General features: G+C 41.6%; 2 long non-coding RNA genes across 2 annotated transcripts; one reads left to right on the forward strand and one right to left on the reverse strand.

Moving 5' to 3' along the window:
* Positions 1–10648: 10648 nt before the first annotated feature.
* LOC136789608 (uncharacterized) lies at positions 10649–16502 on the forward strand. The gene is made up of 3 exons (XR_010828381.1): positions 10649–10734; positions 13108–13203; positions 14054–16502. It is a non-coding gene; the product is annotated as an uncharacterized lncRNA (long non-coding RNA).
* A 4363-nt stretch (positions 16503–20865) lies between these two features.
* On the reverse strand, positions 20866–22234 carry LOC106040365 (uncharacterized). The gene is made up of 3 exons (XR_001209866.3): positions 21973–22234; positions 21791–21874; positions 20866–21411 (listed from the first exon to the last, which is right to left on the reverse strand). It is a non-coding gene; the product is annotated as an uncharacterized lncRNA (long non-coding RNA).
* Positions 22235–27090: the final 4856 nt, after the last annotated feature.

Raw genomic sequence — 27090 nt, forward strand, 5'->3', positions numbered from 1 at the left:
TTTTATGTATATGATCCGTGCTCACACTGTTTATATCCACGTTCTTATCACAGCATCTGTTGTGGGCCAGGCCGTTTGCCAAGGCTGGGCCATAGGAGCGTGCCCACACTGCAACCCCAGCTTCTGGCCAATCCTTTTGGGGGCACAGAATGATGAGAATTCAGAGTCTGCCAAGTGATGTGAGCGGACCCAACATTAGTGTCACTAATGGTTAAGAGTCAAAGTAATAAATGAAGCTATTCATTACTTCTTTTTTGAAATGATAATCTTAAACCCAACACTAACCCAAGCCACAGACCAGACAAGTTTGTGATGAATGCATGGGATATAGACATATATATTGACTAGAAACCCACACCAATATTTTTTACAGAGAATTTTTCTAGGATGTGTTTACATTGCTGCTGGGCCTTCTTCTTACCTTTGCTCCTATTCTGACCAACCCCATTCATTTCCTTTCCAGCTCATAAAGAGGGTCTTCAGCTCTGAGATGAATTTGATTGGTGAAATATGGTGAAAGATATTGAAAAAGAATAAGAGTACTGAATCTGGTTAAATGAATTCCTTTTCAATGACCTGGTACATACTGGTTCGAAACCTACCTATCTCCTTGAATGCCAGCTGAATTAGCAGAGGGCAACAGAACATGTTTTGAGAGAGTCAGAAGACTTTCACATTTCTAGTCATATGTTAGCACTCTATCAATATGCAAACTCAGGGAAAGGATTAAAGCTTTTGCTGAACTCAGTTATACACTTCCAGGGTAGCAGGGAAGGTCAATGATCTTTAAATGATGCTCTGTTGTCATAGTTTAATACAGTCTCATCTCTAGATACGCAGGGGATAAAAATATGTTAGACAGACACCGAATGAGAATGTTATGACAGAGATAAGGCAAGACTCAGCACCACATAAAGAATCCATTGGAGACCTTTGCATCCTTTTCTGAGGTTCCCAGAGAAGTGGCTCAAACCACATCCTGTAGCATTCTAAACCATTCTTGATATCCTATTTAGTCTTTCCATATATCCAACTCAAATTATATCCCTATATATCTATCTAATCCATATTCCAACTCCTAGTGAAACTGTCTTGGCTGCCATCAAGTATTCCCATTTTAAATGCAAGATTTTGATTATTTAATGTGTATTTCTGCTAAAGTGTTGTCCTTTCAAGTTGGGGACTAGAAACATGGGTTTGGTGATTGTGTGCCTGCTACTGTACCTGCTTTGACAACATGTCCCTTGTGGCTGCTCTCACATTCTGAGTCTTCAGAGGGACTTTTTGGCATGTGTGGCACGGTACATTGCCATATCTCCCACAACTTTTCCAGCTTCTCTCCTGTTAAAGTTTTTTTTTTTTTTTTTTTTTTTTTTTTTTTTTCTCATTCACTGAGCACTGCTTCTGATATTAAAAGTGCTTGCAGCTGCTCTTTTCATGTTTGTGTTTCTATTCTTCACTGGTCTGCTGCAGTTCCTCCTGTACTGCTGGTATGTAGGTCAGCACCATTTTTGCTCAAGCCAGTATTAGCAAGCGATCTGGGCCTAAGTGTAAGTTGTGCTGATGAACTGGTTGTCTCTTTTGCCAAAATTATTTTGCCTCTTATTAATTCCTCTTTTAACATTCTGTATATGCAATATTCAGCAAAACTGTGATCTGCAGTAATAAAAGCTTCAGCTGTTTGCCCTTGTTCTTCACACCTCCTAGCAAATTTGGCTTTTTCACATATTATATTTTGCTTGTCTTTGACATCAACCTCAAGAGTCTCTTTTTGCATTTTTTTGTAACCTTCTTTTTTTTTTCTTTCTTCAGTGACAGAGATAGGAAAGCAATGGCAGTAATAGCCAGGACAAATACCAAGGCATTTGTTCTTGCACCTTTCCAACTGAACTGCCATAATTTTCAGCTCCAGCAAGACCTAAGTCACCAAAATCAATTTCTTTAACAGTGCCATTTGCTCTTCAGGTTTTCAGGTCCTTGCTCTCCATATGTTTACACTGGCTTGTGGTCCACATCAGAGAGTCTTTGTGCCCAAACTGGTCAAGCCGAGGGCTTTCTGGAGCCGACTGGTCATGTCTGTTCTGTATATTACCACAAACTTTTGTAAACATACAGCATAGCATGTCCACACTCCATCCATCCTTATCTACATCACACAGACTAAATCACTTTTGCTATACTCTGTGAAAAACAACCATATTCGAAATGCATCTTCAGAAGCTGCACTTTGTGAGGCATGTTTTTGCTATTTATCCTCCTTAAGTTGCTGTGTGCGGAGACCATGAAGCTTTACGAGTAAAGCCCTTCTAGTGAAGAGGGGCCAGAGGACAAACCAACACAGAGACACATGTTGACGTCGTGGAGGTAATACTGCTACAACATCCACAAAACACAGAGGAAATGCCTTCTTCAGACATCTCCCTGAACCTCGAGTCTGGCCACGGCCACGGCCAAGCTGTTGTTCCTCTAGTCAAAGGGAAGTTCTGGACTCAGAAGCTTAGTACCCTTATCTAGTACCACAGCACATTACATGCTTGAAGAAAATACCATACATGAGGTCCTTTTATGATCCTGGATCTTCCAGGAAATGTACCCATATTCGTGTCTACTGTTTCACCTCCTCTTACAGAGTAACACCAATTTACATAAATTGAAAGGCTTTCTGTTCACTCATAATGAGGTGTCGTGCAACATTCTTGGATGGCATGATCAGCTACACTGGCACAATTCACAAATCCAGTATCTTCTGCACCTCGCAAGGTGCCAGCAGAAGCACAAATGTTGGCCTCTGGCAGGTTCCTGTGACACTCTGTGCCTCCAGATAGTCAAATGGCACTGGTTATCACTTCTCCCACAGCCAACAGCAGGGTGCTGCTGGGACATCACTCCTTGCAGCAAAGCCGTAGCTCACCTCCCTCCAAACAAGTGCAATTGCTGTGCTCTGCCTCAGACCCTTCTGCCCCCTTCTTCCTCTTTCTCCCCTTCTCAAAGCACTTTGTGTTTTTTTTTTGTTGTTGTTGTTGTTTTGCTGATATTTTTTTCCCTCAATCTTCCTTTTCCCAGTTTCTGTGGTTCTTTTTTTTTTTTTTCAGTCTAAGACTCTCTCCCATTTCTATTCTGTAGGGTAAGAGAGAGAAGCTCACTTCTGACACCACATAAACATGAGCATGTTGGAGATGAGCTGTAAACCACAGAATTCTTGAAATAGTCCAAATAGTCCCCTCCTCTCCGGCAGGATCCTGCCTTTTTTTCCTTGTATCTGTGGAAATTTTCTGTTTGTTTTAAGAACATTATTGCAAGTCTGAAGCAAGGTCTAATCACACCTGCCTTGCCTCAGCAAGCTGCTGCTCTTTTCTTCAGCGAAGTGATTTGTGTGATTTGATATTGCCAGTTTAGTTCCTCTGCAAATGCTTTTGCCAGTGACATTAACAAATGTCTCCAGGCTGGGCAGCAGGAGAAGGCTGTGGCAGGGGGGATCTGCACCCCCTCAGAACAAAGCTCAATAAACTGCGTACGGTGACATTCGGCATGTCTGGATCTCAGGGAATGGAGTTATTTTTAGCTCCTGACAACAGCTGCAGCACAATGTTCCCTTTCTCCATCACTTGGGTAGCCTGAGACGGGTGTGGATGAATGCATGTATGCTCAGACCTTTGGAAGGTTAATTCCAAATTTTGCAAGGGTTCATCTGTCTAACGGTCCTGAATAATTAAAGCTTTGGTGTTACCACTTTATGCACCTATAGCACATTTGAAACAGTGATAGAAAAGCGACACCAACACCCTGAATCAAGAAGAAAACAACAAAACCTTTCTAGGTCAGTAGTTTAATATCAGACTGAACTCAGCACTTCCCTTCCTTAGGAGAAAGGCATGAAGCTCAAGGAGTGCTTCAGGGATTCCAGGAGTGCTCCAATGCTGAGCAGCCCCTGAGACACAGCTCCTGAAATAACAGCTGATAGTTCCAGTATCTGTGAGCAAGGAGCCTGCGGGAAAACCCTTCCAGGAGCATGGAGCAATGTCCTTTCTGGACATTGTCCTGGGCAACCTGTTGTAGGTGTCCCTGCTTGAGCTGGGGATGGGACCAGATGGTCTCCAGAGGTCCCTTCCCACCTCAGCCATTCTGTGATTCTGAGGCTGAAAGATTATGCAGCAATGAGCTGAGAGATGATGGTGTGGCAATAGATGGTTGCTTATAATAACCCATCCGTGTGGCACCACTAGCCTTCTCACCTCCAATAGTTAGGGTAGATGGCACGGAGACTTTGACAGCTCTCTGAAATCAAGCCCTGCATATTCTCCTGCTGACGTAATCCCTTTTAACCAACTCCTGTTGCCTTCTCTCCATCTTTTCCCTTGCAGGGGAACTGCTGATAGTAGCTGCAAAAGACAGTTACCTAAATGTGCATTGCACCGTGTAAGTTTTCCATGGCTTCACACTACAGCAGTATTTTTTACTACTGTAAGCATTGCTATTTTTAGCTGTATATTATCTACTAAGCAATGATGAAACTGAAGAAAGCTCTATTTTTTTTCCTTTCTATTTTTTTACCAGCCCATTTCATTAGAACCATAGGAAATGAAAGCAGCTTGTGACTGTCATATATAAGAACTGCTTGTAATGTTCAGCTGTATGGCATCTTTCAGTCAAGTGTCAGAGACACTAAGAAATTAAGCCTGACAACATAGCTATGAGGAAGGAATGTTTTTGAAGGTTATTTTTATGTGCTACTTATACTGCTGGTGTTTTATAAATGTGACATCATAATAATTTTCATGATAAATAATGAGACTAGCAATCATCAATAGCAGAAACAAACTAAATCAAAACTGACTTATCTGAAAATAGGATTTGCCCACAGGATACGTAATTTCAAGACATCAGTCTTGGCTGAGAGGGTTGTCTCAATTTTTTTCTGCCCAAATCCTCAGGTTTACAGTATTTTGCACAAGCTCGTGCTTGACAAAAGAATGTATTACTCTCCATGACATTCTGTCTTTACTTTCTATCCATTTTTCATAATGCATGTATGAAGCTGGTAGCAACTTCTGCATTCCTTACAACAGTCAGAAGCAATGATCAGTCACAGATAGAGCCTCACTTTCTGAAATACACTGCCAGGGACAAGAGGACAGCCAAAATATCGTGAACCTGTAAAAATGCTAATTGACGGGGTTGTGCCTGTCCTTCTCTCTTGTGCACAAGTATAGCTCTTGGGGTATTGTCCATGTATATTTAGCAATAGGTAGGCTGTTTCTTCTGACAGCATGAAATTCAAAGAGATGAGGCTGGAACTCTACATTTGAGTGCCTAACATTAAATAAACATGCCTCTGGATAAATACTTGGTACATCAGAAAATGAGGCCACCTAGTTAAGTGCTAAGTGTGGATTTATATGTCTCTTTCTATAAACAGCCAGGCTTGAATATTTTAACCCCAGTACATAAATCCTCAGAAAATTAAATGGACAATGAAACTGTGCTTCCCTTTTACAAGAACAAGAGGAATTGAAAAGCCTCACAGATTTGCAGTGGGGCAGATCTGAGTTGTAGCTTCAGACAACCTGTTTGGCTTGGGAAAGCCATGGGGGGAAATTAAAAATTCTGTTCTATGTGTATATTGAAGCATTCCTTAGCCCAACTTGGGTTTAAATTGTAAGGGTGTGTGAAGATCTAAAATTTCAAGCTAAATATTTCTTAAAAATGTAGCTTTGGATCAAGCAAAACAACTTACTTTGTTAAATTAAAAATGAATCATTTCAATTTTGACATTAGCATGTTTGTAAAATAGAATCAAATAACAATATTTTAAGACATTTAGAAATTAGGATATTGTGTTGAAAGCTACATGAACCTCCAGCGCATTTTCACATTATTGAAAAAGCAATTTCCAATGGAAATTTTCCGTGCAAATATTGTTGGACCAGGACAACACAAGATCCAATTCCAAGTAGGAAACTGAAGCCCTCATGCCCAAAAGCATGTGCAGTCAAGCCTGCTGTATTTTCCATGGTGCTGCTTAGAGGACACACTCTAAACTACAGCCATGATCCAGAAACACACTAAGAAGGGTTTTCACCCTGTTGTTATGGCTGAATGCAATTGGGAGCAGTCCAGAAACAGAAAGAAATTCTTAATTCTGCTACTTAAAACCAAGCACAAAGGTAGCTTGTAGAATGAAGCTATAAATGAAAAGTGAGGGTAGTTGTATAGGTCTAAAATTAATTATTGCAAAACTTCAGTGAAATATAAACCAAAGTACATTTTAATTGGATTCTAATGTTTTATTTTTAAGGTGACAGCTGGAGACCCATCTGGCTTCATTTCTCACAACACAATCTCTTTTGTATTGTAATACTTTCAATCTGGTTATTACTATTGTTGGTTGTAAAAAAACTGTAAAGTTTCAGTCTGGACTATTTCATCTGGCCTTCAAATAACGCTGACTCAACTTTCAATATGTTGTTGCTTGGCATATTGAAAATTATGTGGCACTGAAAGGAACAACAAATAGGTGGAGAAAAATATATCATTTTCTGATATTTCAGTATAACCCTTAAAAACAGCTGGCTCAAATATATAAAACATTAAAAATAGAAAGAAATTGCACTGAAATTCATTTTTGCTTTTCTTTAAGGTAAAGATCCAGATTAACTGCAGAAGGCATTATTTCCCTCAAGGAACTACTGCATTCTGATCATCAGAAAGACAAAGAACTGTCTCCTGGAACTTCGTATCACCTGTTCTAGCATTATGCCCACACTAGACCCACACACTAGCACCAAAAGCAACTCCCCCTGCTTTAGCCAGGGTAATATAGTTGTTTACAAGTCCTGCTTTGCCTGAAAATGGTGATTTGCAGGAACAGGCCAACCTCGGGAAGTCATCAGGCCAAAGGACAGGATGACGTTTAGTGCACTGGAAGTTGTTTCTTCTCTATGTTTAGTCTACTTACACTGCATGGTGTCTTCTACAGCACCCAGAGGTATGCTGAGATAAAGCCACGTCCGTGAAAACTTAGGTCTAGCAGGTCAGGCAAATTATATGCAAAGGGAGTGTTATTTGAGAGCTGTTGGTCCAGGGTGATAATGCTGATGACAGACTAAAGAAACCAAGGGGCTGAGGTGATGTGACTCAGTCAGGATGTGCACATGTAAAAACTATTTCAAACATCACTTGCTAGCTGGAATGGTTCCCCATATGAAACACGTACCAAATCTCTCCACTCTCACCACAGTGAAAGTCTTTTAAGACCATGACACGGGGTATTTTGCTGTTTTCATTAATTGAACACATAAAGGATAATTTTTTTTCAAAGAGCAGTTCACAGAATCACAGAACAGAGAGCAGGTGGATGTGGCCTGGAGGAGGCTGCGGCCCATGGAGAGCCCCCGCAGGAGCAGGCCCCGGGCCGGAGCTGCAGCCCGTGGAGAGGAGCCCACGCAGGAGCAGGGGGTCTGGGGGGAGCTGCCGCCCGTGGGGGACCCGTGCTGGAGCAGTTTGCTCCTGGGGGATGGACCCCGTGGTACGGAGCCGTGTGGGAGCAGTTCTGGAAGAGCTGCAGCCTGTGGGCAGCCCCCCAGGCTCAGTTCGGGAAGGACGGCATCCCGTGGGAGGGACCCCACGGGGAGCAGGGGCAGAGAGGGACCGTGAGGGAGCGGCGGAGACGAAGCGTCAGGGACTGACCGCAGCCTCCCTGTCTCCATCTCGACCCTTGAGTCCTTTCCATCGTATGTACTCCACCCTTTTCCTTTGATGAAGAGGAGTGATGAGAAGGCTGTGGTAGAGTTTAGCTGCCCAGCAGGGTAAAACCACCAGAATTACCCAACTTTGTCAGTTATTTCTCGCCCAGTTAGCAGAACTTATTCAAGCAAGTGGATAAAGGTTATTCACATAGCCTTTGCTTGACATAATATTTGCCAGGTAATGGCTGCAGAGTTGAGCACTGGAGCTTAACCTGTGGAGTGTGCTTGAACAGGGCTGCAAATGGGTGAGCACTGAAGTGGGTTGTTTTCTTCATCTCTTTGATGGCTTCATTTGGCAGGATAGCAATGGGACTGTCCACACCAAACTGATGTCCACATAAGTACATGTCCAGATATTGTCTCCACACCACTTACCAGCAGCTGTGATGGCATTAAACAAAAATGCCAACATGGTGTTTAGATTTATTTATTTGCTTTTGTACAAGATGCCCTAGTGTGGAGTTAAGCTTATATATTTATAGGCTTTCTATGTTCAAGAGCTTGTGGTTTTGTCTTTTGACTTTTTTTTCATTTTTTGAAATGAGGCTATTTCCACTTAGGAAAAAAAGAAAAAAAAAAAAAAAAAAAGATTTTCTGTGAGTAATCTAGCAAGTCAAACCAGGGAGAAGAAAGGAACTTCCCACTCATGGGATCCTCCTTTAATTTATATCAGTTTCTTATCCTTGTTACTGTGATTTCAGTGATTGAACACTCCTATGGAAGGACACTCAAAAACCAGGAGACCAATTTTTCCAATCAGAGCTAGTGGAACTGGAGCCCAGAGTGCAAACACGCATGATGATCTGTTTGCAGAGCTGCTACAGACCCAGGTACATGCTCAATGACCAGTCAAACAGTATATTTAACAAATGTATGTGGCATTTATGGATGATGTTTTTGCACTGAGTTAAGAGGTTAAAGGACAAATTCAGGCTGGTGTAAAGTGCTGTAGTATAATGCTTTCAGCAAACAGTTGAGATTCTGAGTAAATAATCTGCTATGAAGTACTGCGTGACTACAGTCCTCACCACAGCAGCTAATGTGCTCTAACCTGTAATTACTGAGTGCTATCTCTTCAGTTTGGAAGAATTCTGCTGGAGAGGAAAAAACATTAATCCTACTTAGTATCCTGTTGGTCAGGTTATCATGAGCCGGCACATGGTGTAGTCTGGCAGGCTTTGCCTTTCTATGCTTGTGCTTCATATGTGCTTAATAAGAGTGCAGGAGTTTCCAGAATCCAGAACAATATGTACTTCTATTTCCTGGGATCAATGGCTAAGTTAGTTTAAAGTAAGCAGAAGTATTTTCCAGGGCACAAAAAGGGGAGAAAATGAATCTCATGAACATAACATAAAAGCCCCTCAGTGTTGGACTTGAAGGTCCACACAGTCCGGAATCCTTCCTGTGACAGTAACCAGTGGCAAAGGAAGGATATAACAAACAGTGCAGATAAAGTGTGACTTTGCTCTGACCCTCACGAGCCAAGACTTGATAATAGGTTTGAATGGAATTTCAGTTATTTCAAAGTTTTACCTCTATTATTCAGAATAAAAGTTGAATTCAAGTCTTAAACCTGTACCTTTGCAGATGACTGATTTTTTTTTCCACTTGGTAAAAAATCTGAAGGGGTAGGGGAAAATAGGCCAGCTATACTTTTTTGTTGTCATCTAATTAAGTTCTGTAAATGTTGACACCTCCTCCCCACCCCCACCCCTTTTCATTATTGTTGTGTGACATTATTAACTACCGGGTTTGGACGTGGGACTTTTCAACATTAGATTCCTGAGAGTGCTCAGAGATTTAGCTGCTCACACAGTTGGTCTTGAATTCAGATTAGTGATGTACTTTTGTTGTTGTTGTTTTGAGGGATCTGATCAGAATTCAGATCAGCACCAGAAAATAATCTGGTCCCTGTATACTTCCCCGTGGATGTCTAAGGGGAGCAGACAAGCTGGGTGATTAGCCAGGCAGCCCACTGGAAACCTCTGTGGCCAAGCCTTAGGGTAAAATGTTGGAAAAGCAGCCTACCAGGAAGCCTGGGAAAAGCACAGTGAACCAGCATCACCTTCCTGAGAGAGGCACCTTGAATCTCACATTGTGCATCTTCTCCCATAGCAACTAAAACATCACAAAGAGACAGAGGAATTCCTCTTTTACCATGTTACTGAGCAGAGTTTATTTCTTCTGCTGCCAATTCAGCTGGCAGCTATCACTGTTAATTGGGCTGGGAACATAAAGAAATTCACAGACTCGCTATTTAAAAAGCAACATTTCACCCCTTGCTTTTTGTCAGAAGGGTTTATTTCTCTCTCCTTCTTTTCTGTTTTCAGTGCCTTTCTCCTACTTGCTTTAATAATGATTACGTACACACTGAACAATGACTACTCCTTGCAATCAGATGTTTGGGCCCCTTTATGTTGGGTATGGGGGTATAACATATCTTCACCTCCAAAACTTCTGGGCTTTACCACTTCTGTTCCACAAACCCTTTGGAGGTCCAGAAACTACTTCTATGGGTCTTGGAGAGGATCTGAGAAACGTCAGTCTACCATTAGCTCACACAGAATCCCTGAAAGGGGTATCCTCTTTTTCTGGGAAATTATTAAGCTGTCCACAAATCGAACAGGTTGAAATTAATCTTTTACTCTACAGATGATTGATAGGGAATGTTAAGAAGGAAGAAAACTGGCATGAGGCCCTCCTCCCCTCCTTGATGATGGAGAAGCAGTCACACACACTGGAGCATAAAGGAATCACCACTGTCACGCAGACAAGATCAAGGTGCCTGTTCCAGACTCGTGGAGAGGAGCTTCCTCCCACTCACCAGCCAGCATGACTCTGATGAAGCCAGACCCTCTCCCATGGGAGAAGACAACTGCACTGCGAGGCCCTGCCACCAGCCCTGTCACTCAGGCTCTGCCATGCCAGAGAACAGATGTCTGCTCTCAGCCCTAATGCATTGTGGACCTAATCAGTTCTTAGATTATCAGTAGGTTGTGTCTTTTTATTATTTTGTTTGTTTGTTTTCCCTCATTTCTCCCTCCTGTGGTTCTTCTACTTCTTTCTTCCTGCCATTTCATCTATCATACTCTCCCTCTCTTGCCCTCACAATTTATCTCTTTCACTTTCACAGAGGGCTCGGATAGGTCTGAGTATTAATGTCCAGGATTTATAAGAGCAAGCCTTCAACTCTTTATCAAAAATGCAAATTACCCGAGATTTTAAAGCTGCGCAATAAATTTAACGGTGCAATGCAATTTTCAGAGAATACTTGAAATTGCTGAATTGAATTACAGCACTCACATGTGATGACTCAATATTTCTATAAGGTATGAACAGTGTGCAGACCTTCAGAAAACAGACAGCGAGGAATGGGGAAGAAGGGAAGGAGAGTTATTTTCTCTTAACTTGCTACATTTCTGTGACCGAATACTATGAAGGTTTTGCTTGTTTTTCTAAGGTGTAATGATTTTCAAAGTCATCACTTCTACCTGTTACAAGCAAAATTTGCAGCATACTGAGATTATAAAACAGAGACAGGCTTTGGCTTTGAGTCTATGAGCTATAAAAAATCTTGTTAAATCATCCATCAGTGCTTAAGACATGTTTTCTCGGTGTGCTGTTTTTCTTTAAACTCTTCATTATCCTCTCTCTTAAAAATCAAACAAAGAAACAAGGATTAGACAGAATTAAAGTTTGGAGGCAAACATAGTTCCAGCTTATTGCAATACTCAGGAACAATTTAAAAATCCCAGGCAATGATTATTAAACTTGTAAGAGCCTTTTAAACAAAACATCTGCAAACTTCTTGTTGACTGATTCATCCTTCTAAAAGCAGAACAGAACATTTCAAATACAATCATTGCTATCAGTTTCCTTGCACTTTTTTAAAGTTATAGCAGGCTGTTTCTAATTGCCAGAGCGGCCAATTAGTCATTTGTAGAAGAAATGGGAATAAAGAACTCTTTAAAATACTAAATAAATGGCATCATACAACTTGCTAGATAGAACAAGAGAATTTAACAATATTCAATAGCCCAGAGATTTATGTTTCCCATTTACTATAGATAAATGACATCTCTCTTTTTAAGTTTACAGCAACAGTACCCATAGTGAATCTGATTTTGTTTTCCTTTGCAATACAAAGGGAAGGAATTTTCTTGTGACTTCACATTTCTGGAGTCAGAGACATGCTACGTGCTTTATGAGTGGTATGGCACTTTACCAGGAAACCCACTTCTCCCTTGGTGTGGGAAAATTTTCTTGGAGACTGAAAACAGTATAGGATGATCTCAAAGGTGCAAAGGGCAATCTTTAAATCCATTTGCATTATATTCAGAAGACACGTTTTTGTGACATAATGGGATTTCCATAAAGCTTTTATGCAATCACATTTTCCTATAGCTGTATGTTCTTGCGCTGGCTCTTTACAAGTGGATGAAGCTCATCTGATTTTTTCTATATAGGGTGGCTTCAGAGCTCATTCTAAACCATATCAGGAAATGAAGCTGTTTCCACTCCCAGCTACACACATCTCACGCAAACAAGTTCCAAATTCTAACATCAAAACAAACTATAAAGCTATATAGGTTAAAAAGATGATCTTAGCCTTTTGCTGTAGAGCTAACCTACCCACTTCGGGCTTTGCTGACTTTGTGGTTGATAAGGATAGAAGTAAAAACACCTTTAGGGATTGTGGAAATCTCTGTTTTGTTATTAAGCCGGGCAAGTGGAGAGAAAGCTCCACTGCTGCAGGAAACACCATCTCGCTGGGAGTCTCTGATAGAAATGTGCTGGGAAAGGAGCATCTTTAAAACAGAATCCCTAATTCTGGCCTGAAGTACCCCAATTTCAACTGTGACTCCGGCCTCCAGGAAGCTGATCCTAAGGCTGTATTTTTCCCTTCTAGCTCATTTGAAAACACAATTCTTGCTTCAGTGAGGAAACAGTCTGAGCAGTTATCCCAGCACAGATTTGTTTTAAGAATCTTCATATTGCTTGAGAGCTTTTTCAGTGGTTGCTGCTGAAAAAGGAGACACTAAATAAAAGCACTGTAAAAGCTTAGATTGTATTTGGAAGCAGTTGTAACACATCTTTTTGTATAGGTGGTCATGAATTGTTATTATCACACCAATAAAGGTATGTGGAAGTAATTGCCTAGATCAGATTTCATCTTATGTTCCTTTCAGTATTCCCATATTTATTTGTAATTGGCAACAAAGCTCTTCATGCCTTCGTATTCTTCCATAAAGACAGCAAACCTCATCCTACCCAGTTTCCAGGCTCAATTACATGACACGACACGAGTGGTCATCCATGGAAGGTTACTGAATTTATTCTGTGCTTCTTATATTTTCCTCAGAAGCAGCTGTTGCCATAGGAAGAAATGCAATGTCATTAGCTCTGTACTGATTACTTTGGATGTGAGCAAGACAGCACAGCGAAGAAGAGTTCAGAGGTCTGTAGGATATTTATTTTGAAAGCAGCCAATTTTCTATATCTACTTATTTGAAATCCCCCTCTCCCCAAAAATAACCTGGGGCCAAATTTTTCAAGGTGTTTAACACCTAAAACTCAGAAAGTTCTTAGTATAATTCTTTTGATTCCAATATATTGATTTCATGTCCTACAGGTTCACAGTGATACCTGAAAATACCCCGCATGCTCTTGACAATGCACTGAGTGCCTGTCTGCAGCTCTGGGTGCCTGCACTTTGGAGAATTTGTCCTTCCTGCGTCGTTATTCAGTAGCCATGGAAAGAGTTGATAGCCTCCATCAAATTCCCCTAAACAGATGTTTATGTGAAAGATCCTGCTGTCCAATAGGCGCTAACTGGCAAGCCAATAGGCAGTCCCAGCAATAAGACCAGTGGCTCAATGGGATCAGAGACAATTAACACACTAGGGATTCATTTTCCTTCTGGCTTTGCTGTACTGAGATTCACAGATCACAGCATTTTTGCAATGATAGTTACTGAACAGGAAAAAGTACTCAAAAATTATTCATCTAATTTCACATTTTACTGGAAAAAAAAAAAAAAGATGAAATCTCTTCTGATCACTTGAAATACTTTAGACCAAAGAAACATTTTAGAGAAAGAAAAAAGGAGACAAAGCCAGACTTCAGCTTTACCCAATCACATAAAGAATATGAAGTTTAATAATGCCTGAATTTTTCTAGTCTCATCTCTACTGCTGCATGTCGTTGTGATGCTAGCACTCGATAAATAATAAATTATGCTACTGCTGCTTGTGAGTGACCTGGCTTCTCTGTCCTGCAGCAAGATTTTTACCATGGTTTGCTTACAGGGAGAAGGATACAGAGAATGAAGACTCCTTCAAGCTGCTCTAGAGGACTGACTCACCAGCAAAGTGGCTCTGCCAGAATTTGGATTCTGATGGGCCAGTCTTCTGCAATTGCCAGTAGGTGCCTCTTGGTTGTTGTAGGAAGCACTGAACAGCATCTATCCTCACTGATCTCATCTGCCTGTCCCTGGCATCAGCAAGATGCCTGCTCCCAATGCATGTAAATGCCAAGTACAATTGGAGAGGAACAGGCAGTGAGGAGGAGCTCCTGCAACGTGCTGTTCTCCGCATGGCTCTCTAATGTCCCAGAGCATGTAATTCTGAAGGGCAGGAAGATGAAGAAAAGTTACAGAGCACACTGATGCTTTTCTTTAGCTGGAGTGAGCAGGTGAATTGGGAAATAACAATGCAGCAAAAGGAGGTTTTACTAACAATCTCCCAAGCAGATGCTTTAATGAAGAAAGAAAACAGCGTAACAAGAAACTTACTTGTGCCAGCCTCTGTGATCAAAGGTTGATATTCAGCAGCTGGGACTTAATTCCAGTAAATTTGAAACATGGCTTATATAGTCCAAGAAGAAAAAGCAATGGAGCGGGAGAGGTTCCTGCCTCTAATGCAAGATAATCTCAGTACCACAGACACAACAAGAAAATCTGCTTTCACACAATAAATTATGCAGTGCTCTCAGCTGATTGTGAGTAGTTGCAACCAGTACTGATGTGATTTGAGGGAAACAAAAATGGTATTGTTCTTTTCAAGGATCTAATTCAAAGAACATCTACTTATGAGATAAATAAACTTTGAGAGAGGAATGTGGAAAGAGGAAGGGATCTTTGACTTCATATCTTTGATTTTGAATCTTTGATCTTAGGCCTCTGGTCTTAGCTGAACCAGCTGTACAAATCTATCTCACCCAACGTCAGTCATCTTGCTACCTCAGAGGTGTTATTCCAGAGGCGATGTATTACTGCCCACTGCTTCATTTTGTGCTTAGTTTACTCCATACTGCATTTTGTTTCACCTGCGTGCAATCAGTTTGAACTATCCAAGCATCAGGATTCAGAAACGAATATGAATAAAAAATGGACATCTCCCTTTTTCTCCATGTCTCTCAGTGCTCTGCTTTTGCCAGAGGAATACTACACGTAGGTTGTGCTTTATAGCTCTTATAGACTTCTCCCCTGAGTTTGCTCAATCCCTTTTGTAACTCATTGCAACCATGAGTTCCACATTTGAATTAAGTACCGTGTAAAAATTTACTTACTCCTCCGTTACTGGGTTGGTCTTATTATTATCTTAATTATTTATTATTAGTATTACTTTTTCCTGAGCAATATCACTGTCTGCTTGCTAGATCTTCTGTTACGTGATAAGACTTCTGTGGGATTCCACTAAGATAACAGTTGCATGAAGAGTGAAGAATAAAGCCCTGTCTCTGTTGCCAGCGGTTTCTTCCTATCTAGCAACGACCTTTCCACCCTCATTAGGTAATTGAAAGGTTATAGAAAGCTGCAGTGGTGGAAGGTTAGTTTCAATTTATGGACTAAAATTAAAAATAAAACTTTTTATCAGAAGTGTAAATGCTGATTTACACAGCCAGTCCTTGTACTTCTACTGGGAATTGGCTATCTAACCTTTTTTTGCTCTTTTTACAATTTCCATATTAAGCAATATTTCTACAGCTCTAATTCCTGTAACTGCTTCCACTTCATCCAGGAAAAGAAGACAGGTGAGAGATGAATCTGTGAGAAAGGAGTAACCTTTACACAACCATTCTGGGTGGCAGGTATATGCTGACTCATGGAATTATGAAAAGATATAGATGATGTAGTTCTGAAAATAGCACTGTATTTATGAACAAGTCTCTGAGAGTTTATGGCATGATTAAATCTAGCGATTAAAGTTTCTTATGCAAAACCTTCTGTCAGGAACGGCTGAGCAATCCATGTATTCCGAAGCATAGATACTGTTTTCTCCCATAACATCTGACACAAGAGATTTCCATTTCAGATGTGTGATTTGTTATTTAAAGACAAAGCAAGAGGTTTACTTTTTGCTATTGAGCTTAAAGGTTCATCACAGTTTTAAGATAAATGTGAAAAAGAATACGCAAACAGAATTAAATGTAAGTGAATAAGTTGAGCAGTGGTGCTTAAGGGCTGTGAGTTGTCAAATCTACCCCCACCATTATCAGTGTTTATGAGTATCTGAAGAATATGAACAAAGAGAAGCATGAGAAATTTATTAAGGAAGGCATCTAAAGAAATGGTACAATATTAAGCAAACAAGATTTAGAAAGAAAATTGGGAAATATTCCTAATGAAGAAAATTTCCTTACTGAAGGGTAACTCCACAATGGAACTTCTGTAATGTCTATTGTTCCAATCATTTGAAAATGAACTTGAATGAAGTACAGGCAGATTTATATAAAGACATAATTAGTCTTTTACACTGTATTTCTGTTATTCTTTATGATTGTTTATCCTATGTTTATCCTATGTTTATTATCCTATGCTCCACTACCTATAGGCAGAGAGAAATCAGCCTAGCAGAAGAGAAAGAATCCAGATGTGAGAATAAGCAATTAGATCTTTCCTTAATGTTTTGTCTCCTCTACAGTATATTTATTTTTAATAGTTTAGTGACAGAAGCCCAACGGCTAGAGTTCTCCATCTTGCACAAGTTAGCAATTGTGCGTTCAGTTAGAAACTGAGAAACTCCCAAGACAATGGCAGGAACACACTTCACCTCATTTTAAACCAGCTGTTTGCAGGCAGTGTGTCTTTCTGCTTGTGGGGGGATGCAGCAGACCACAGCTTCCGTCCCTGCCCCCTTAACCCCTAACTCCTCATTGCATGTGGATGACTGATCACTGGAGGTCCCACACAGAGTGTAACCACAGGTCCTGTTGTGAAAAAACACAGGCTTAAAGTAGAGGAGGATCTGAGACAGCTTCTTGCTCAGAGAAATCCTGCAGTGTTTGTAGCCCATCAGATCAGCCACCGCAACCACCAGACATACACACACCGCCTTGGCCACAGTATCTCCTGCTTCTCTGTCCCTGGCACAATGGTCCTGCTAGGACACTGGGGGTGAATGTGGAGGCGCAGTGCTGCTCTAAGCACCCAAAACTTGCTGCAGCATATATCCATATACACGTGGACAGCCATGGGGTCCAGGAGGTGGTTGTTATCTGGGACCCAGACCAGATGGTGTTGGGGACAAGGCAGAGAAGCAGTCTTGAACTACCTGAGAAGGTAGGAGCATGCATGTCTCACACAGCAGGTATCAGGTACAGTTTGGCTGCCCCAGTGATGACATTGTCCCTGGTGTCACAGGGACTTGGTCTACCCCTGCATCCAGACAGGAACAGCAGAGCAGAAGTAATTACTACTTTTTGTCCAGCATCCCATGGCAGTACTTGAAGGGGATGATAACTCAGTCCACTCCCCACTCAGACAGGCAAGCTGGCTGTGGGGAAGCATCATTTGCATGATTTGTCCTCAGCTTAGAAAAACAACCAGCTTCTTCGTCCTCTCATCTGCAGCCAGTAGTTCCCTTTACCCACTTCTGCATATAACAACCTTCAATAGGCTTTTCTATCTAGAATTTGACCAAGCTCTTAACTGATTGCACATAAACCCATGTCCATATTCTCATCCCATACCCAATGCTATGGAGTTCGTATTATTTTCAGAATATCAGGACAGCTCCTTTTCTATCCAGTCAGTTTGATCAGCCTGTGATAGATATCTCAAATGTGTCATTTCTAAGTGTCATCTCTGACTCCAAGCTTAAGTTTAGGGGATAGAGATATATACAGATTTTAGGAAACGGAGACTGAACCCACCCAATCAGTTCACTTTGACCAGATCATAAACTCATTGATATTTGTTAGTCATTTGTAATATCTGTTTACCTAGGCATTAAGGGCCAGTAGCTAGCCCTGCAGCTTATGTATAGAAGACTATATCCTATAACTGTATCATGGAAGCTTTCCATTCCCTCATGATGCTGCATACGATAAATAAGAAAAGACTCTAGAAGGAAGTAAAAACAATACATTGAACTTCTTTGTGCGTTCAAAAAGCTCTGACTCACTTATTTTAGTATCCCTCTTTGTCTGCTTATATGCTTATTGTGAAGTAGCAGACAAAATTGTTCAGATATATGCTTTTACCTTCAGTGACATACCTGTGATTTAGTGGGAATAAAAGGAAATTTATTACTGTTCGCTGGAAATGAGTCCATTAAGTAGTGCTAAAAGCTTAGGGAAGCTTTCTCAGTGCTGTCTGGCAGAGTCACCCAGACTTTCAAGTGTACCTGCTCAACTCCACACTGGTGAGGCTTTGGCTTCCTCTGGAACAAAAGCACTGTGGAGCCATGAAAACTATCCCTGTACCTTTGCAACTATCCAGTACAAGTCTAGCCAGAACACACCACCTCCTAGGTCTTCTCTGGCTCTTACCATGACTACCATAGCCTACTTGCTGTAAAGGCCACAGATGAAAGCTACCCCCTAATTTTTTCACCTTGACTCTTCCTCATCATACTGCCTCCTATGTCAAAACAAAGATCCAACACCAGGGGACCACCTCAAAGTCCATGCTACAAAAGTAGGCTAAGACAATCAGAGGTGGGAAATGGGGACCTGACATGCCTTCCCCTACTCCTACTCCATGTTCTGCATTGAAAGAAACGAGTTTCCTCCTTACATTGCTGCTTCATCCAAGCTACTCTGAGAGTAGACCCAGCTGTGGCATTGGCTGTGTCTAGTCTCCCTCCTGCTTGTTACAAGATTTCAGCAAGGAACACCAGTGCCCAGTGCCAGCACCATAAATATATCCCTTCATACCTGGCATGAACAGCAGCACCTATGAATTTTCTGGGTGGCAACATGTACCCCATCACAATGTGCGCTACCCGTTCAGAGCCACGAGCAGGGTATAAGCACTTTCACCCCTACTCACAAGTGAGGGGGATTTGCCTTTCTGTGCTGTGGCTACATATTTACCCAACACTTTACATACACAAACAGCCAACCCACAAGCACAGATGGTGCATGATTCACTCTGGGGCTCTGATCGCTGACTGCTGCTAGCTTTGGATTGGGCCCACAGCACTGGGAAATTACTGCAAGCATTTGTATGATTCAGTAATGATTTTGCAGCCAAAGGCTCCAGCTGCCCTTCCTTGAGTGGCAGTTTGGAGTGAGGACCTGGCACAGGCTGGTAGGACTCCACACGTCTCCTTACATCTGGCAGTACCAAGACTGGAGGCAAAACCTCACGATGTGAAGGGCCACACGCTGGGACAGCTGCAGTCCTCCTTCAGCCCTCCTGGTGTCTGGGGTTCTGCTGGCACCTGGTACATCCTGCTGCATCCAGGGCCAGCCTGCTAGACCCAGCTGGGTCTCTGGCCCTTCAGCATCTGGAAATGCTCAACGTGACGTATTTCTGGACAGATGTAGCTTTATGATTTACCTGTACCACGAGTTGTGATTTGTGCCTTGGCATGTGGATGTTTCTCACTGTTCTTATTATCAGCCCTAGGAGAAGGTCTCTTCCTTTAAGCAGCTATTAAATATGGCAAATCACAAGTCAGCCTTTTAGATGGGGTGCCTGGACTGTCACAGATAAGATTTCACAAGCATGGTCTCATGGCCATACATTGACATGTATTTGAAAGTGTCTGTGTGGGGAATGCTGTCCTGCCGCTGACTTTGAGAACAAATTCCAGGCAGGGTACGTGGTACACATAAATACTTATTTCTGAGGTAACATCCAGCCCCGTGGCCTTCTAGAGGCTTTGCAAGCGCTGCACTTGGCTTAATTCTGCTCCCCATTACCCAAAGGCGATCAGCACTTCAGATGGAGGGAGACCCTTTGCCACTCCAAGGGTAAACATATCTTCAGCTGTGTGCTGCCTTGGCAGCCCATGGTCTCCATGGACCAATGAAGAGCATTGGTTTGGGGATGACCAGATATTTCCCTTCATACAGGTTGGCACAGTCCTTCAGCCTTCTTTATTTGCTCATGAAACCGAAATAATTACATACACAAACAAAACGGGCAGGAGTTGCAGTGGATGTCACTGACCTAAAGAGCAACCAGCATATGGATGGGACCGGTGGACACATTCTGCTAGATCCGTGTGCCAGCTTGGTGCCAGAAACAAGCTTCCCTGATATTTTGTTTGTTTGTAAATAATTATAAATATTTTGCACAGATGGTGTTTACATGGCTGCTTAAAACGCTGAGTGTTACCGTAGTTTCGAATTTAAAAACAATTGTGACAAATACTAGCAATTTCAAGATTGCTATCTCTATATACTAAATCGGAGCCAAACTCTATGAAGTATTAATTCAAATGAATTTGTGTGGAACTCTTTTCAATAGGATTTAAAGGTAGCCAGCAGTTTAGATGACCCCTTTTTTTTATTGTACTGGCATAAGATTAAAATAGTTTGCTACCAAAGTCAGTGGTTTTGTTCCATGGACAGTGGCATCAGAGTTGTGTCTGCAGTGTTATATAAGCGGTTAAACCACAACAATCCACAGTACTATTTAGCCTTTAGTTAAAATCTCTACAACAACCTTGAAGGCAAAATATTTGTTATTCCCAAGCTGTGAGCAGAAGGAGGAATATTTACTGAATAAATTTTCTTAAATGTTGATTTATTCTTTGTAGAAATACTGATTTGATTTTAACATAAGCTTTATATATGTATATTGCCATTAAGAAAACCCAAACAGGTTTTTTCATCTCATTTGACTGACTTAACACGTCCCAAAAATAATGAATACACAGTTATGTCTACACACACAAAATAAACAGTGCATACAGAATAGCTATATAATGTGAACCTTGTTGTTTATTAAAGGAAGCATTTGCTTATCCGTGTAAAAAAAAATGAGAAAACAAAAAGTTATTTCATCCTATAAAATGTCTACATAATAGAAATCATTGAAGTGCAAGACAATAGATTTATTCCAATGCAGCTGGAAGTTTTGAAGCAGCCAACAAAAATATACATTTCAGATGTAGATTAATGTAGTTTAAAAGTACCTGCTTAAAGTTCTTATTAAACAATTAAACAATCAAAGTGCAGACTAGCTGTGGCAAAGCAACTGCTCATTTTCAGCTGATTAGAGGATGGAAGCAGAACTGGCCTTTGAATTTTATTACAGGCAAAAATTCTGGTGTTTTAAGCAGGTAGTCTTGGCAGTCTTATGGCACAGGTCACAGATGGCTGGGTTGGAAGTGACTTCAGGATTTAATACAGGTCATCCTCTGGTCCCAAGCAAACAAATGCCGACTATGGAATACAGCACACATGTGTTTTCAAGATTAATTTGACTCTAAAAAGAGGAGCAAAAGTAGCAGATGAAAGAGAATAGTCCACTCAAAGCCAAGTTTTTTTGGCATCCTGGCATGATTCAAACACTTCTGGATTGTCCAGGAGAAAACACGCCTTCTTGTAAAGGCTGGCATCCCACTTAACCACCTGATTCACAGTTTTCCCAGCCACTGGAAACTTCACAGCACACCACACAAGCAGTCTTCCCCCAGGAGATGTGTTGCTGTCCCTGATTAGCAGCTGGATGTCCTTCTCAAAGCAGCTGCTGCTGAGGCCCTGCTGTCTGCAGCCAAACCCCCAACCATTTTGTCTCTAAGAAATAGCTGTGAGGACATAGAAAGGCAGGTCCACTAAAGGGAAATAACGTTATAGCCATTTACCTTAAAGTACATGCAATCACCAGCATTTAGGTTTCCATTTGAGGGACTTTTTGTTTGCTTGGGTGGTTCCACCATTGGAGTCTTCTGGAAACCAGAAAAAAATGCATAGGTAATTTTTATGCAAAGTACTACATGCAATGTGAGCATTTTGTGTGCACAGAATGACTGAACATCATTCGTACTCTGCCAGAGACTGAAATAAGCTGTGCTCCTTCTGGACCAGACACTACTCCCCTGCATCCCAGCAGTTTTGCCTATCGAAGTGAAAAGCCAATGAACAGCACTGCCCAGAAAATAGAAAGGATTTTCTCCTCTTCACCGTTTTCCTGATAACACACCTGGCCTATTGCAGGCTAAGAACAACACTCGAGGGATGACCTTCAATTGCACTCAGCTGTTCTGCAGAATGACCTGAACTATTTAAATTCAACTAGCTGCAGTTATCCAGGGCTCAGTTAAGTGTGAGGAACTGATAAAACCTCAGAAAAAAAAATGGAATTATAATCTAGAATTAACTAATGAACTCTAGACGTACAGCTAAGGAAGGAGCAAATGAGACTTTTATTCACTTTAAGAAGATATTCTGAAGACAGCAACTGTTCAAAGACATTAATGCCAGAACCTCTTTTATCTCCTGAAGAGGTTAAATAAGGAACTTGAATGTCTGAATATCAATTGAGCAATTTGCATTTAGTCATCCCTGAAGTCACTGGTGCTGCTAGATCAGTCTGGTGGGGAGCCCAGTGTTTGAAAGGGTCATTAAATGCTGCCTGCAGGGGGAAAAGGCTTTCTGGCCCAAGAGGTCTCATGCATCTCTCCTTTGTGAAACTTGTTTCTGATTTCTATCACACTTATTCTCCTCCTACTCTGTATCTTTTCTTTAAGATACACAAGGCACATCAAGATGGAGATATAGAGTGCCAGAAAGCTTCTTTACGGAGATACAGCATCCATTTAATGTTTATGTTAATTGTTTCTCCCAGTCACCCTTTTCAGATCTGTAAAAGAAGCGAAATGCTCCTAACACAATGCTGAGCATTTCACAGTCTCATTTGGTAATGAAGTTGCTGGAGGAATAACAGAGAACAGCTGCTGTTTTAAAATAGAAATTCATAGCTTTGTAGGGTCAGTGGTATTTCATGGGACTTTTCATGCCTGGAACAATTTAATGACAACTAGTGTATTACCATATTTGTTCCCTGTGATTTCCAAGTTTATCACCAATTATTTCATCTTTGTATGCCAGCAGATTGCCATATACATGAAAAAAGAGTGCAGGGGCAGCCAGGACCTTTGATATGTATTTCGAGGCTGAGGGCTGCTCTGTTGCAGCTAGGTGATTGGAGTTATCCAACTTAACAGATTAAATTTCTCTCTGATACACGTGCTTGATCTACAGCCACACTTCTGGACAGCAGTACAGACATACTGCAGCTATTGTCCTGATCATTTATATTAATAAGGAAAAAAAAAATAGACTTTGAGAGCAAGGGGAGAATGAACACACAGAGCAATTATTTTTGTGATACACAGGTCTAATTCTCACTGAATTAGCCTTACCACTCTACAAGCTTTGCTATACTGCCAGCTATATAAAATGACCTCAGTGATAGCAACGAGATTTTAATTTCTATTGTATTACTGTAATTTCCTTGGGTCCCTTTGCAGACAGTGCTTTGAGGCAGATGAAAATGCACCTTTGAAAAAAACCTGTCTAGTCAAGTTGGGAGTGTGGGTGGAAAACACAATTTGGGAGGCATCTTCCCTGTCTCTGTTCCTCTCAGGAAAACTCTGCACCAATCACAGCATCACAGAACGGCTGAGGTAGGAAGGCACGTCTGAAGGACACCTGGTGCCACCCCTGTTCAAGCAGGGACACCCAGAGCAGGCTGCCCAGGACCACGTCCAGGAGGCTTTTGGAGATCCCCAAGGAGGAGACCCCACAGCCTCTCTGGGCAGCCTGTGCCAGGGCTCCGTCACCCGCCCAGCACAGAAGTGCTGCCTGGTGCTCAGAGGGAGCCTCCTGGGTGCCCGGCTGTGCCCATGGCCTCCTGTCCTGGCACTGGGCACCGCTGAGCAGAGCCTGGCTCCGTCCTCTTTGTACCACCAGCCCCCTTCAGGGACTTACAGACACGGATGAGATCCCCCTGAGCCTCCTCTTCTCCAGGCTGAGCAGCCCCAGCTCTCTCAGCCTCTCCTAATGTGAGAGATGCTCCAGTGCCTTCATCATCTTGGCAGCCCTCAATTAGTCTTTCTTCACTCTGTCCATGTACTCTCTCTGGTACTGAGGAGCCCAGAACAGCACTCCAGGTGCATCCTTACCAATGCTGAATAGAGGGGAAGGATCGCCTCCTTTCACCTGCTGGCAACACTTTGCCTAATGCAGCCCAGGATAGCGTTAGCTTTCCTTGCAGCACACTGCTGACTCATGTTCAACTTGGTGTCCAGCAGGACCCTCAGGTCCTTTCCTGCAGAGCTGTTTTCCAGCTGGGTGTATTCCATGAGGTTCCTGTCAGCCCATTTCTCCAGCTTGTCAAGGTTCCTCTGGATGGCAGCACACCCCTCTGCTGTATCAACCGTTCCCTCCCGGTTTTGTGTCATCTGCCGTCTTGGAGAGGGTACATTCTGTCCTGTCATCCAGATCATTAATGCTAAGGCACTAAACAGGACTGGACTCAGTATTGACCCCTACCATGTCTCAGCTCAGGCACCCTGGTGCATTATTTTTGATATGTAAGGATACATATCAATCAGGATACGAATGTCCCATCCCTGGAAGTGTTCAAAACCAGGTTGCATGGGGCTTTGTGCAACCTGTGGAAGGTGTCCCTGCCCATGGCAGGGGGGGTTGGAATTAGATGATCTTTAAGGGCCCTTCCAACCCAAACCATTCTGTGATTCTGTGTTTCTATGATACTGAGGTGGATTTGGGGAAAGAGAGGAAAAAACATCCAGAGAGCTTTGAATCCAGTGACACTCTTCAGTTCTGATTCAAGTATGTGAATAATCCCAGTGAAGTCTCTGGGAATCACTGTATACTGGTTGCTGCGATACACTGATCAAAGTGGGCAAGTGATTTACTAATGGCAATGCACAAGCTGCAATTTTTGACGGGTCAAGGCCTTGGGCTATCAGGGCAACTTTCAGAGTAATACCTGAGCAAATACTTAGCATTAATCATGTGCCTTATTCATCTGTATTGATTAAACCAAGTAAGGCTGAACTTAAAATTAAGTTCAGGATTTAAAATAGACCTAAAATTAATGAAGAGATTAGGTAAGGTGGATTTAAATATATATATATATACATATTGATATTATTCTCCTTATCATAATAGAAAATAATGTTTGAGATCTTTTTCCTGTTTCTCCCTATTCAAGTTGTCCCTGAAATGCACTTGCCTCAAGGAAGGATTACCGTAACATATTTTTCCATCAGTATCATACGACAGTTGTTAGCAGGAAAAGCAAAAAACTGCTAAACTTGCAAAATGTTTGAGACCTGACTTAGAGCAGGAGTTGACTTGCCCAGGCTGCTGATATCCAGCCATTCTGCTGGCTGCAAACTGCCTAGTTAGCCACAGTCCCTTGTGTAGTTTCAGAACACCCTGCTGAGTTGACTTGTATGCTAACAAGGGAACAGGTAAGCTATGGTTAACTAATGAAGACAGCATTTTCTCCAGTTTAGCATACAAAAAACAGATCAGCATGGTTTCACTAAATAAATAAATAAATAAAATTTGTTCTCCATGACAAGCAAGCATTTGTGGTGGTGTATGTTACAGCTTAGTGGTGTGTCAGCTGCACATACAGCATAGCATATTGGATTGCATCATGCCTGCACAGCAAGTGTAGCCTGAGGCCACCATAACCACCAGGCATCACCAGCTATTCACTGCCTTGGATCCATCACTTCAGTGGAGAACGTTGGGCATGTTCTGCTGGCATGAAGACAACACTATTACCTTCACTACAATGGAGGTTGAGTTGGCTGTCCTCTTAGAAATCCTTGCTTTAGTGTTCATGGTAATTTAAAATTATATCAGGCTACACTGGTCATTGTCAGCCCAGCTGAGTGTTCCATAGATCATTTTCCCAATGTGAAATGGCTTAAAATTGAAAAGAAAAATGTCCAAGGTTGCCAAAACGAGTTGTCTGTATTAGGATGCAGCCCTGACATCAGCAGTTATTAATAGGAGTAAGTGCCACTAGTGGAAATTAGGCTTTTCCAGGTCTCTGCTCTGGGACTGTAGCAGACGTTATCAGCAGGCCACCCGCTGCTGAAAGTGGGATTAATTCTCAGTACAGAAAAGGCCTCAGAGACTCTTTCTTTCATTTGAATTCCCCTCATTGAAATTAAAGCCCGCTGTTCCTTATTCTGTCTACAGAGAGAACATAAAAGACAACACTTTCTCTTCTCTTCTACAACTGTCTGTTCCCTACTTGAAGACTGCTATCATATAATACCCTTGCCTTTTCTTCTCTACAATAAAGAATCACAGCTCCATAATTTTTCTCTCCTAGGCCACATTTTTCAGAAGTCTTTTGCATTTTCTCCACATCTTTCTCAAAATACAGAGCCCAAAACTAAATGCTGTATCCATTCTGAATTGAGTGATTGTTTCCTGGCATCCCTTCTGCATCCCCAATCTGCAGTTTTGGGTGTATTTTAGTTATTTTTGTTGTTGGCTGTTTGTTTGTATTGGTCATAGCCTAAATATATTGACTCCTGTAGCTTGTAAATCTGAATAAATCCCAGGTCCCTTTCTGTGAAAATGTTACTTAGCCTATGCTTCCACCATTCATTTTTTTTATACAGCAGTTTATTGCTTTATATGCAGTTTATCTGCATATAGAACCTCCATCTATTTAAGAATTTGTCTCTAATTTATCAATATAATCCCAAATTCATATCCTGATCTCCTGTGCACTTTTACATTCTCACATAATTCTGTGTTCTGAGAATTTAAAAAGCACATTCTCCACTTCATCTTCTTATCACTGTTTTACGTAGACCTGGGACCCAGGCCCAGCACCCTCAGAGTCTCAAAAGACAGCACTTCCAGCTTGACAGTAAACCATTGGCAGGTAAACTCGAGTGCAATTTGCTATAGCTCAGCCACAGCTGTAGCTGTTCTGATTGATTTAACGTGAGGACAAAGCCCCTGAGGAAAGATTCATGAAATAAACTTCTAATTTTTGTGAGTCTCCGTGGCAGTACTATCTTCTTTTAAGAGGCTAACACTACACATGATCTAAAACACCAGAGCCCACTGAAGAGTTGTATTTTCACAGTGTTTA

The sequence above is a fragment of the Anser cygnoides genome, chromosome 1 (assembly GCF_040182565.1).
Source record: "Anser cygnoides isolate HZ-2024a breed goose chromosome 1, Taihu_goose_T2T_genome, whole genome shotgun sequence".
Lineage (NCBI taxonomy): Eukaryota > Metazoa > Chordata > Aves > Anseriformes > Anatidae > Anser > Anser cygnoides.